Source organism: Lucilia sericata, unplaced genomic scaffold (genome assembly GCF_015586225.1).
Source record: "Lucilia sericata isolate MDLA Ls3-8-SP2 unplaced genomic scaffold, ASM1558622v1 Contig000013F_arrow, whole genome shotgun sequence".
NCBI lineage: Eukaryota > Metazoa > Arthropoda > Insecta > Diptera > Calliphoridae > Lucilia > Lucilia sericata.
The window spans coordinates 1,427,369-1,437,621 of NW_023994052.1; positions in this window are offsets into that span (position 1 = coordinate 1,427,369).

Here is a 10,253-nt window from a genome sequence, read left to right on the forward strand (position 1 = left end):
TAGCAGACAGGTCTAAGTCCTTTCTCGGTTAGGGTCCTTAGGAGGCTATTAATCGTGGTGACCCAGAGTAAAGGTGACAAAATGCCACCCTGTGGTATACCGCGAAATACCTTTTTCCTGATAGTTATATCGTACATCTCGCAGCTTATCCATCTGTTCCTTAGCATGTAGTTGATCCAGTTACGGAGCACCCGGTCAACATAAAACTGGTCTAGGGATTGGATAAGGGTATCAGTGTGCACGTTATTGAAAGCGCCTTCGATGTCAATGCATACTGCCAGTGTATACAGTTTGCTATCGAAAGATTCACTTATGTAGTGGACAACTTCATTTAAAGCGGTTTCCACCGATCGTCCCTTTACATAAGCATGCTGCTTATATTTAAGGTCATTGTATGGTATGCTGCTTTTAACCATGCTATCGACTATCCGTTCCAAGGTTTTAAGTAGGAAGGACGTAAGACTTATCGGTCGATAGGACTTAGGTGTCGCATAGCTAGGTTTCCCTGGTTTGGGTATAAATATTACCCTTGCATCCTGCCATTTAACTGGGGTATATGCCAATTTTAAGCATGCAGTGAATATCTGTGACAGATGTACGGAAACCAGTCCCGCCTCCATCTGCAAAAGTGCCGGGAAAATTCCATCCGGTCCTGCAGCTTTATAGGGAGCAAAGCTCTTGATTGCCCCTTTAACCATGTCAGTTGTAATAACTATTTCCGTGTTACCCTCCCCTTCCTCCAATATCGGTTCATCTATGTTATTCGATATACCGGGTGGGAAATGAGAATCCATTAGGAGTTTCATTGTCTCCTCCGTATCCTCAAGCCTCCTGCCCGTGTCATCGATCATAGATTCCGGTTGGACATGAGTTTTGGATAGGAATTTTTTTATCTTCGATACGTCATTTACGCTATCTACCTGTTCACAGAAAAGTTTCCAGGAGTCTCGTTTGGCTTTTCGAACGATTTTCTTATATTCACCAAGTTTATTACGATACTCATCCCAGTATACTGCGGTCTTTTTACGCCGTGCCCGGTTAAATAGTTTGCGAAGAGTCTTCCCAAGGTTCCGGATCTCCCCAGTTACCCAGGGTTTTTCCTGGGCAGATCTCCGCTCTCGCAGAGGGCAGCTGTCCTCGAACGATTCAACCAGGGCACTTGTGAACGTTTCCACTTTGGCATCTATATCCTCTTTATTTCGACATTGAAAAGTGTCCTGACCTAAACGGTTCTTTAGTAAGGCCCCGAACATTGTCCAATTAGTTTTAGACTTATTCCGAAACTTTATCGGCTTTGGTGGTGGCCTTAGTATTTTGAATCTTATGTACCGATGATCAGAAAAGGAGTGCTCGTCCGAAACTCTCCAATCCTGAATTTCGTTTATAAGCTCTTCTGAACATATAGTTATATCTAATACTTCTTCTCTGATTCTATTGACGAAGGTAGCTTTATTACCTAAGTTCAATGTTATCAAGTCTTTAGTATTAAAGAAATCCATGAGGGCTTGTCCCCTGCGATTGGTGTTTGTACTACCCCAAGCTACATGATGCGAGTTGGCATCACAACCTATTACAATTTTCTTATTTTTCCTTTGTGCCTCTTCAACCAGTTTCATCAGATCCGACGTTGGTGGTAGGGTCGGAGAATCGAAAGGCAGGTAAATAGATGCAAGGAATATGTTGCCTCGACCTTGCTTCAGCACCGTTGCATCCGATGTTGATAATCCTGTTGAGAGAAGAAAACATAAGTTCTTGTGACATAAGATACATGTTCTCGGGCGAGATCCTGTATCAGCGTAGAAAAGTTGGAAATTTACGTGATTTAATCCAGAAACCTTGTTGCGAATCGTCCAAGGTTCCTGGATTAAAGCTATATGTATTTTACCTGTGTTGATTTTAGCCATCAGAGCGTTGGTAGCTGTCTCGCTCCGATGGAGGTTTATTTGGATAACCTCAATCATGGTCATCCATTAAACTGTCTTCCAGCGAGTTGGTGGTCACCTCCTCGCTCTTTGGATTTGACTCCTCCGGATAGCCTGAAGTGGCTATTAATGCAGTGGGTACTGTTGATGGCACTGCGGTGTCCTTATCAGGCATAGGAATAGCAGTATTTTTAATAGACACATTCCCAATTCTGGAGAGCATTGCTGTTCTGTCTTCTGGCGGGTGAGTGATTTCCTCCTCGCTTTTAGGATTTGACTCCTCAACATTGCTAGTACTTGCTAATGATGCTTTGGGTACTGTCTTAGGTGTTTTAGTGTCCTTGTCGGGGCCGGTTTTGACAGCCCTTTCAATCGGCGCCTTCCCAATTTTGGAAAGGGCAACTACACTTTCTTCTGGCGAGTTAATGGTAAATTCCTCGATTTTAGGATTTGACTCCTCAACGTTATCAGTAGTGGATACTGTGGTCTTAGGTTTTTTAGTGTCCTTTTCGAGGCTTGTTGTAACAGCCCTTCCAATCGGCACCTTCCCAATTTTGAATATGACAGATTTAGAGGCGAAGTAAGCCCTACCTTTATTCTTGGCAAGACTAGCCATGGATTTCTGGTCGATACCTATTACAAATAAAGTTCCCTCAGGTTCTTCTTTCCTGTAAAAGACATCCCATTTTTCCACGGCCAGCTCAGCATTTTGACCTCCAAGAATTTCCAGTATACGTTCATTAGCCAGTTTACTGCCCCATCCTTTTATGTAGACAGTGGACTTTAGGAGCACCGGAAGCTCGCTCTTCTTTGCCAGTCCCAGCCTAGCGCCGTCCCAGGGAGGAGGGATACTTTCCACCAAGTTCTTTAGGGTGCTAACACATTGGTGAGATGCCAACCTCATCAACATCACGCCCATGCTGAACTCGCAGCTCTCGCTCTCTATTGGTTGTTTGCCCTTTGAAGCTATTGCATGGTCCACTATCTTATTGTTGACCAGGTCTGAAAAATATTAACATGCTTTTATAAATGCAATCTACAATTTAAAATGTAATAATATAAGAAAATTGATGCTATAAAAACATTGTACTATTATTTCGACCGATTTTATGCAACTATGTGGGCATTTTATGTGTGGTAAAAAGCTTTTATACACTAACACTTCTAAAGAAAATCTTACTAATACATATTTAGAGTTAGGTTTTTTTGACAGCTGAGTTAGGTTTTTTCCGGGAGAGTTGGCTTTCTACGGTAATATTCTATGTATATAGCATTCAAAAAAATATGGAGAGCCGACTGTCAAATTTGTTATTCGCATTCCCTCTCATTTATGATGGCTTTATTATAGCTAGTATATAACCAGTGTGCTTCGCTACCTTCATCGTAATGAAATAAAAATTATTGTAAATTTTCAGTCAGTCCAATATAAAGTTAATCACAAAAATAAGTATACAGAAATACTGATAATTGGTTTTATTTAAAAAGGATATTATTTTTTCAAAAAACAAAAAAGTAACACATTTATTTATTAAAAACAGTTATGATAATTATTATTCACTACTTTTTTTCTGGATATTTTTGTTATATGAGTTCTCATTTAAGGTAAAGCTAAATAGGTGCAAAATTTACGTCACAAAAGTAAGTATACAGATTATTTCAATATATATTTGGTTTCATGATATTAACAAATTTTATGAAAATTTTACCTGTTTGAATATAATTACTTTATAATAAAATATTTTTACACAATAACTTGGAAAAAAAATCCACTTTTATTTCCGTAAAAATTTAAATTTTTGGTAATTGACCTGAATGTTACTTATAGGAGCATTACATTTAAGGCCATCTTGGTATTTAAACCCCCGGAGTTTTGAAATCGGGTATTCAATAATATCCCTTGTTTGTTCATTATGATGCATTAGAAGACGATATTTTACCTTTTAAATTAATTATTTATATTCTTTACAATAATTGCAATCCATTTCGGTCCATTGTCGTTTTTAACAAGATTTAGCGATCATATTCGATATTTAATGGGGATTTCCTAAAATGTATTTCTTAAAATGCGAAATTATTAATACTTGTACTAGTTTCCATTAATTAAAACAAGTTTTTTGATTCCAATCATCCATTACACACTTCTAAATACTACCAATAATCGTCAAATGGTGACCAATAACCTACACTACATATCGGTTCCGAAATTGGTCATTGTCCAAAATAATAAGATTTTTATATTAAATCAGACTCAATTAGTGGTATGAATACGAATTGAACAATTTTGAACAAGGATACGTCCTAATTTGTTGCTAGAACAAATAAAATGCCCGATCCATAAAACATGGTTATTGTCAAGGTATGGTTAGTAGCATTTTTGTATACTTTGGAAATCGGAGGATTTGAAAAATCTGTTTAAATTATAGGAAATATATGGAGTTATCAAAATTTTCAAGTATATGTTGTAAGTATTAAGAAATCGGAGTTAAATTTCGGATTATAAATGGCCAAATCCAAGCATATCGCATTATTTTAAAAATAACAACTCTTTTTCAAAAGTTAAAAATTCAACTTCTAATGCATAATTTGGATGGTTCAATGACCACCAGATCCAAAATCCGGGTCTAAAGTGGGAAAATATTTTGTAGAAATGAGGAAAACTATTCTACTAATTATTTCCGCAGCCAGTTGGCCCAAATTTCAAAATTTCGGATCTGAAAGTGAATTTTTTCCAAGTTATTGTGTACAAAATATTTTATTATAAAGTAATTTTATTCAAACAGGTAAAATTTTCATAAATTTTGTCAATATCATTAAACCAAATATATATTGAAATGATCTGTATACTTACTTTTGTGACGTAAATTTTGCACCTATTTAACTTCTTCTTAAATGAGAACTCAAATAACAAAAATATTCAGAAAAAAGTAGTGAATAATAATTATTATAATTGTTTTTAATAAATAAATGTGTTACTTTTTTGTTTTTTGAAAAAATAATATTCTTTTTTAAATAAAACCAATTGTCAGTATTTCTGTATACTTATTTTTGTGATTAACTGTACATTTAGGTATATCTGCAATATCAAAAAGTCCCCTTTCATAGATTTTCATACAGGTTCCTAGGTTCAATATATATACATATGTATATATAAAATTCTAACGTATCTGACTCACTGACTGACTGATTCATTATCGCACAGCCTAAACGGTTGTATTTCATAAATTTTCAATTAATAATGATTGATTCTATTCTCAATATTACAGGAAATTCAAAAAATATCAGTTGGAGAACAAAAATGTAAGAGAAAGTCCCTATTTATCGATTTTAGTTAAATAAGGATGGAGCATGTTAAATTTTCAACCAGAAATTCCTCTCATACAGATGTTTACACATTCAGGAATCTGTGTGTCCAATTTTATGTTGCCAATAGTGAGCTTACCACGTTTGTGAACATTTAGACAACGGATATGCATAAAGTTTAGATTGCAACAACGAATTGTTGCAATGTCGACAAAGTTGCGTTGTCTACATTACATGTGTTGTTGTATGTATGTATACTTGACAATGGATGTTATTGAAAAATTTGGTGTTATTTTGAACCAGGCGTGTTTATTTATTTTTCCCTCTGTGTAGGTTCAATATTATAGAAAATTCAAAAAGTACCTTTTGAAGAACGAAAATGTACCAAAACGTCCCTTTTTATTGGTTCTCATATACTCCAGGCTCTATATGCTTAATTTCATTTTTATAGATTCAATATTATAGAAAACTCCAAAAGTACCAGTTAAAAGTACCAAAAAGTACCGAAAAAGTCTCCTTTTATGGGTTCTCATTTTCTCCGGTCTCTACATGTTTAATTGCATGTTTTTATGTTCAATATTATAGAAAACTCAGAAAGTAACATTAAAGAACGAAAGAAAGTCCCCTTTTATGGATTCTCATATACTCCGGTCTCTACATGCTTAATTTGATGTTTCTAGGTTCAATATTACAAGAAATTCAAAAGGTACCCTTTGAAGAACGAAAAAGTAACAAAAAGTACCCTTTTATACGTTCTTACTTACTTGGGTCTCTACAAGCTTAATTTCATGTTTCTAGGTTTAATATTATAGAAAATTCAAAAGTTACCCTTTAAAGAACGAAAAAGTACCAAAAAGTCCCCTTTTATTGGTTCTTATTAACTCCGGACTCCACATGCTTAATATCATGTTTCTAAGATCATATTATAAACAAGTAAGAGTGCTATATTCGGCTTTGCCGAATCTTAAATACCCTCCACCTTAAACTGGTTGCGTAATTTATCAAATTTTATGGATTGATTCAAATTTACCTTAACATTTTACATTACGCCTTACATATGCAATTAAAAACAAGTAAGAGTGTTATATTCGGTCATGCCGAATCTTATATTCCCACCATCAAATCATCCTTATAAATAAACTTTGATATTATCGATCTATGTTGAATCATATGTCTATATTAACATAAACATCAGGGAAATATTTGGAAGAGGGCCATTATTAAGGGCTTAAGCATTTCATCGCTGCACTTGCAGTTTTAAGCTAGTAATGATCTTTAAAGTCATTTTCTGAAGGGGACCTTACAAGGGGGATAGGGTTAATTAAGGACCGATCCTTATATATATAATTTGATAAAGAATTTTTGGCTCGCACAAAACTTGTTTATGTAGAATTTTACTGCTGTACTCACATTTTCGCGTCAGTAATAAACTTATGGACCCACCCTCATAAAATTTAAGAAAATGATTTTAGTTCCTATAAAACTTTTTTATGTCGAATTTTATTGCTATATATGTATGTATATATGTTTCTTAACGTCAGATAAGAGCATTAAAGGGAGGTCTTATATGGGGGGTAGGGTCAATTATGAACCGGTCCTTATAACATTTTATGAAGTGATTTAGGTTCTTATAAAACAAGTTTCTGCCGAATTGCACCACTATTGATGCTTCTCTTAGCCAGTTATGGGCAATAAAGTCAATTTCTGACGAGGACTTCATATGGGCGGTAGGGTCAATTATGGACCTATTCTTATAAAATTTTACAAAGAAATTGAAGTTCTCATTAAACATATTTGTGCCGAATTTCACCGCTATTGATGCATCTCTTAGCCAGTTGTGAGCGATAAAGTCATTTTCTGAAGGGGACTTTATATGGGGGGTAGGGTCAATTATAGGCTTATCCTTATAAAATTTTACAAAGAGATTAATGTTCCCATAAAACATGTTTGTGCCGAATTTCACCGCTATTGATGCATCTCTTAGCCAGTTATGAGCGATAAAGTAATTTTCTGAAGGGGACTTTATATGGGGGGTAGGGTCAATTATGGACCTATCCTTATAAAATTTTACAAAGAGATTAATGTTCCCATAAAACATGTTTGTGCCGAATTTCACCGCTATTTATGCTTCTCTTAGCCAGTTATGAGCGATAAAGTCATTTTCTGAAGGGGACTTTATATGGGGGGTAGGGTCAATAATAGGCTTATCCTTATAAAATTTTACAAAGAGATTAATGTTCCCATAAAACATGTTTGTGCCGAATTTCACCGCTATTGATGCTTCTCTGAGCGATAAAGTAGTTTTCTGAAGGGACTTTATATGGGGGTAGGGTCAATTATAGGCCTATCCTTATAAAATTTTACAAAGAGATTTATGTTCCCATAGAACATGTTTGTGCTGAATTTCACCGCAATTTATGCTTCTCTTAGCCAGTTATGGGCGATAAAGTCATTTTCTGAAGGGGGCTTTATATGGAGGGTAGGGTCAATTATGGACCGATCCTTATAAAATTCTACGAAGAGATTAATGTTCCCATAAAACATGTTTGTGCCGAATTTCACCGCTATTGATGCTTCTCTTAGCCAGTTATGAGCGATAAAGTCATTTTCTGAAGGGGACTTTATATGGGGGGTAGGGTCAATAATAGGCCTATCCTTATAAAATTTTACAAAGAGATTAATGTTCCCATAAAACATGTTTGTGCCGAATTTCACCGCTATTGATGCTTCTCTTAGCCAGTTATGAGCGATAAAGTAGTTTTCTGAAGGGACTTTATATGGGGGGTAGGGTCAATTATAGGCCTATCCTTATAAAATTTTACAAAAAGATTTCTGTTCCCATAGAACATGTTTGTGCTGAATTTCACCGCAATTTATGCTTCTCTTAGCCAGTTATGGGCGATAAAGTCATTTTCTGAAGGGGGCTTTATATGGAGGGTAGGGTCAATTATGGACCGATCCTTATAAAATTCTACGAAGAGATTTATGTTTCCATAAAACATGTTTGTGCCGAATTTCACCGCTATTGATGCTTCTCTTAGCAAGTTATGAGCGATAAAGTCATTACCTGGAGGAGGCCTTATATGGGGGCTAGGCGAAATCGTGGACCGATATTGCCCATTTTCAATACCAAACAAACTGCATCAACTAGAAGTATCTATGCAAATTTTCAGCTCGCTAGCTACTTCCATTTGGACTCTATCGTGTTTTCAACAGACAGACAGACGGACGGACATGGCTAGATCGTTTTAGAATCTAATAAGGACCCAGAATATATATACTTTTATGGTTCTTAGACGAATATTTCAATGTGTTACAAACGGAATGACAAAAACAATATACCCCCCATCTTTTTTGATGGTGGGTATAACAAAACTATCACCTCACAGACTGTTAAAGAGCGTACTAAATGTAACAAATGTTAACGTATGTTATGTATTTAAAATAATTTCAATGTGTGGGAAAAATGTATGGCAATATGATTAATTTTAAAACGATAGATTTTCAATATTGTTGATCCTATGAAAAAAAATTTAAAAAAACAAGATTTTGTTTCAATGTTGTCAAAAAATGTTATTTTTAAATTTTTATTGTTGAGCCGAATTTTTCAATATTCAATGCCAAGCTACATAAGAATATAATCAAAATTTTGGCCAAAGATTATTAATTTGATCGTGAAAAGAATTATGAATCGACAGACGGTCATACGTGGCTAAATCTAATCAGAAATCAAATGTTTTTAGAAAAAGTTACACATTTAATTGGATTTTTTAAAAATGTTTATTATTTATGACAAAAAAATTTAAATCGACCAGGAATCGAACCGGCGATGCTCGGTTTGTTAATTCTCTATTTCATCCATTGCACCACATCATTATTTTGTCTTTCGTTAACTAATATTTTTCATATGAAAATGCCGTGTTATTTCCTGTTTATACAAAACATTGCTGCTGAATAACTTTTATTAACACTGATGTTGCTGAATAGCATAAAAAATTAAACAGTTACACTTTCTCAATGTGTACATTTTATTTGATCGTGGTTTAGCAACAATTTTTTACACAAACAGGAAAGACAATTTCTATGTGAACATCATTAATTGCAAACAATTACGAAGCTAGATAATAGTGTAGTGGGTATGACGTAGAACTGGCAACTGAGAAATCTTAAGTTCAAACCCTGTTCGTCATGGACACTTTTTATTTAATTTTTTGCGAAAAATAATACATTTTTGAGTCCCTATGGGTGGTACAAGAAATTGTGGACCGATTTCGATTTTTAACACAGTGGATCACAGTACCAAAAACTATATGTCTGACAAAATTCAACAATATTTGTGCCAAATATTTTATGAATATCATTATTTAGTAATTAGTAATATGCGTTTAAGTGATTCTCGAAAGGGGACATTGTATGGGAACTACGACCAATTATGGACCGATCGTAAACAAATTTTACAGTATCATTTATGTATACAAAAGCAATATTTGTGCCAAATTTTGTATGAATATCTTTATTTGGTAATGAGAAATATGCGTTTAAGTGATTTTCGGAAGGGGACCTTGTATGGGAGCTATGACCAATTACGGACCGATCGTATACAAATTTTACATTAACATTTCTGTATACAAAAGCAATATTTCTGCCAAATTAGACATGTGTATCGTTATTTGGTGATGAGTTATGTGCGTTTAAGTGATTTTCGGAGGGGGACCTTATATGGGAGCTATGACCAATTATGGACCTATTCAGAAAATTAATTCTTTATATGAATTCTATTGGCATAAAACTTTCACTCGTGAAATTTTGTAAAGATATCGGCATTATAACGGAAGTTATTAACAATAAATTAATTTCCTGGAATATGTACATTTGTATGGGAGGTATATGAAATTGTGAACCGATTTTACCGATTTTTAACACAGTTGATCCTGGTACCAAGTGTTGTATTTCTGACAAAATTAATCAATTTATCTGCAATAGTTTTTGTAAAAAGTACAATTAAATATGTGAAAAAACACAATTTTTTTC